At 38.4% G+C, this 3893-nt stretch overlaps 1 protein-coding gene across 3 annotated transcripts in view; it reads left to right on the forward strand.

The window, feature by feature from the left end:
• Positions 1 to 572: 572 nt before the first annotated feature.
• FUT8 (fucosyltransferase 8) overlaps positions 573 to 3893 on the forward strand; it is a 2643272-nt gene continuing 2639951 nt past the window's right edge. For 2 of the 3 annotated variants that reach the window (XM_044073921.1, XM_044073918.1), the window contains exon 1: positions 573 to 829. The gene's annotated coding sequence lies outside the window, so the exon portion shown is untranslated. Of the gene's footprint in view, positions 830 to 1521; positions 1547 to 3893 lie in introns of those variants that run through there. The other variant, XM_044073919.1, reaches the window with a different exon arrangement.

Here is a 3893-nt window from a genome sequence, read left to right on the forward strand (position 1 = left end):
TCAATACTGCGAAAAGCATCGTCTTAGAGCCTGAGGCTTCAACATGTGTAACGTTTCGATTGAACACCTGAGAGATCTGTAAAAGGTTTGCGCGCGCACACAAATATCTATGCACATAAATACATTCTAATGTGTGCTTTCTTTGCGAAAAGAATTGCAAATGCCTCACATTCTTTAAAAACATATTATAAATTAATCTTATTTTGACAGCATTGTGGTTCCAGAGTAGTTCAGCTTTACTTGAGATGTCTTCAAATGCAGCGACGATATGATCTTTTATAATCATTGCATCTACTTATCCTTTTTTCTGCTGGGGGTTAACCTGAGTATTGAGGAAATACGTTTTTTGGAGGGGAGTCAACCTGATGAAAACATATTTTTGAAAGCAAGCAGAATGCGCGCTCAGCGTTCTTCAGCGGAATCTCCCTGTTTTCATCGAGTTTCATACAAACCCCTGTAACAACTCCCCCCGCCCTTCCCCTCACGTCCTAAAAATGGGTATGTGCGGGTGCCCGTAGCTAGCGGGAGCTGCTGTAGTTTCGGAGCTGTAGGGCATGCGCAGTAATAATCTCGTGTTCTTAAGATTCTGACGACTGCGCTAGCTTACTGGTAGATTGAATCGCAGAATCAGTTTCTAGGGTAGCGCTGTTGTATCATCAGTGCTAGCACAGTTCCTGTTTCCGCTTTTTTTCTAACTGGTATCTCCATCTCCTGTTTAGTCGCCCTAAAACTGAAGAGGGCACGGATATATAAGAAGGCAACATATCAGGCTACTTCTCTCTTGTCACTTGAGGGTGGTGAATGACAGCCGAAGCTCGGAAGGCGACTGGTAAGTGCTCTGTCGCTGTCACCCCAGGACTGAGAGGAGTAAGGGAACATTGTCATCCCTGCCGTTATGTGAATACAATATATTGTGTGTGTGAGACTCAGGGTTATCCTGGGGCGCATTGCCGCTCTCATCCCGGCCTGTTGCTTTGGCGTTGTTGTTATGAGGGATGGTTCCTTCTTCTGCTTGTCTTCTTACCGTTATAATAACTTCAATGGGCCTCACTGGTGGGCGTCAGATGGTTTCTTACCTCATAAATGGTGGTGTTGGGATGGCTAAAGCAAAGATGTAGAAAAGTTCCTTTTGGTTGGATTGAAAGTGTAGATGTGTACGTGGTCCTTGCTGTTTCCGATGTAGTGAAGAGGAGGTGATTTTCAACTCTTGTTTTTTATTTTAATGAATGACAGTTGTTTGTCACATTTTTCTGTGTTTGCCTGATTGAAGGACTGTAGAGCAGTTTTCCAGTTGCCCAAGACAAGGTTCGATGCTGGTTCTTAAGTTTCTCTGTTGGTATACAAGCGGCTACCTTGTTGCTGCCGTGTTTCCCTTGAGTTACTTCGAGCAGTTGACACCCCTTTCTTAGAGGCAGCTTTGGATGCACTAGTTCCGGGTTCTGCTCACTGAAGGGCTCGATACTGACAAGATGCTGAAAAAGTCGGGAGTGATGTTTCAATTTCCAATCAACATACGTGCTGAAGAGTTAAGTAAGCTTGGTGACAGGTATGGGAAGTAAAACGTCACTTGTCATATTCAGCTGTAGAAACCATACCCCTAGACATTCATGATTTTGGCCGAAAATGTGTCTCCCAATATCTGCTAGACTACGGATTTTGGGAGAAAGGTGTGATTGCAGATGATAAATAGGGGCAATAATTACAGTTAGATTTTTTTTTACTGAAGAAGATCCATGCCAATGCATTCGCAGTCGTATTCTGTCACTTTTTCAGTTAATAGTACAAGTGTTAAAAAAAGTGTTCCTTATTATTGATCTTACTCTGATTTTGAAGGTAAGAGGTTTAGAACTATGGTATAAATAGTCAAAGACACGTGAAAGCTTTTAATAGATGTCTGCTTAAAGCACTTCAGAAGTTAGTGTGTTGATGGTGAAACTAATGCAGTTGTCTGTCTGAACACTCTTCTACTGTGTTTTAAAACAACATCTGCAGCAGCCTAGCACTTGACAGGAATAGGTGTAGAATAACATCGTTGGTAGTGGACTGTGTTAAGGGCATGAATGTTGAGAGCAGAATCAGTACTTTAGTAATGAAGAGGTGTAGAATTAAGTAACTAAACAAAGCCACGTTTACACAGCATACCCACTGAGCTGCTTACAGAAGTGTGAACCAGATTTTTCTTTGCTGTTAAGACTGAACAATTGTAGGAGGTGGAGACAGTGCTATTTAAAGCATAGCTGCCATTGATTATTTTTCAGAAAATTCCAAAATTTTCCACTGAGTTTTGCCATAAGTCATGTAATTTAGACTTATTTATTATTATTTAATTGCTTTTTTTTTTTTTTTTTTTTTTTTTACATATAGTAAAGCTTAAAGTTAATACACAAAACTGTTGATTTTGTTAGTCTGTTTATTTCTATGGACATGCATCATAATATAATTTTTTTATTCTTTAAGGGAGTAGTATCATTATTAAAATGTATATTTCTTTTTGAGTGATTATTTTGGGCTTGTTAATGAATATAAATGTTGAGAGCTATGATTTAATATCCCATGAAGTAAATGTATGATCCATTTGTGTAAAAGGTCACTTACTTACTGTTTTTGATTTGACTTGATATGCTGCTGCTGTTTTGGGGGGAGATATTTTAACTGCTCACTCTTACATAGAAATGGCAATATCAAGGATTGCAATGCTCAAAGACGTGCTCAGAGTTGCAGCATTTCAGACTGACACGTACATGTGCATTGGGACAGGCATCACAGGGACTGATTAGTTGACCTTTTTCTTTCATAGCCTAACCACAATAACCAACCCTATGGTTTGTTGTAAATCATTATACATTTGCTTGTATGAAATTTAGTACTACTTGGTTAAACAAAATAAATATTAGCTTTGCTGTTTTATATGTTAATATTTTTGCAAAAATGTCAGGAATATGTTTATTGCTTTACATAACTTTTTTTAGTATTGTATGTGTATTGGGGATATCGTACTAGTCAGTACATTTATCCAGAAACATTGGCATGGCATTTTGGAAATTGTTCAGACGGGATCCTGTTTGACTTGCTTATGTTTTTGTTATGTCACAAGTTTGGTCTAGAGGGGGAGCTGTGCATAAAGCACTTAAACATTTTTAATGGTAACCGTACATACTATTATTGCTTTCAGGTATGCTTGCAACTTAATTTACTAAGACAGTGGAATTACAGTATTTTTAGTGTTTTTGACAGTTACTTTTTCTGCTGCTGTTGAATTTTTGTACATAAGAAATATACTTGCTGATTGCTATGTGAGTCTGCATAAGGCATACTGCAGTCCTAGATTAACACTGTAAATATGAACTTTTCCCAGCGTTTAAACAAAGTTTGGGTGCTGGAGTTTATTCTGTGGTATAAAGTCCTGTTACAGATTTATTTTACTTTATGTATGTGTATGGGTCGACTCGCATGACCCCCCCTCCCCCCACACACACAGAAATGTACTTTATATATTGCAATTGCATGCATATTTTTGTGTGAATTATTTTAAGGTGGGACATGGAAATGATTCCTGATAATTCAACTTTCTCTTGCGTGTCTTCCTCAGTGGCTTACTGTCAGTTCCTTTGTGTTTTACTCTTAAACGGTCCTTGATCTCCCTTTTCCCCCCATGGCAGGTATTTATTTTAAAAACGTTCTTGATTTGCTTTTCCTTTTTGCTATGTGTGTGCGCGTACACATTTTAATTGCATGTTCTCCCAAAATAATTCATTAGGTGCCTGTTGTACTTCTGTGTCCAGAATATTTTTTTATATGTGAAGCTATATGCCCCAGCTGTGCATTATACTTGTATAGACATACAATCAGTTGCCTCACTTTTCTCTTACTACTTCCCACACTATATAAAACCA

Source organism: Protopterus annectens, chromosome 6.part0 (genome assembly GCF_019279795.1).
Source record: "Protopterus annectens isolate FY-2018-M chromosome 6.part0, PAN1.0, whole genome shotgun sequence".
Lineage (NCBI taxonomy): Eukaryota > Metazoa > Chordata > Ceratodontiformes > Protopteridae > Protopterus > Protopterus annectens.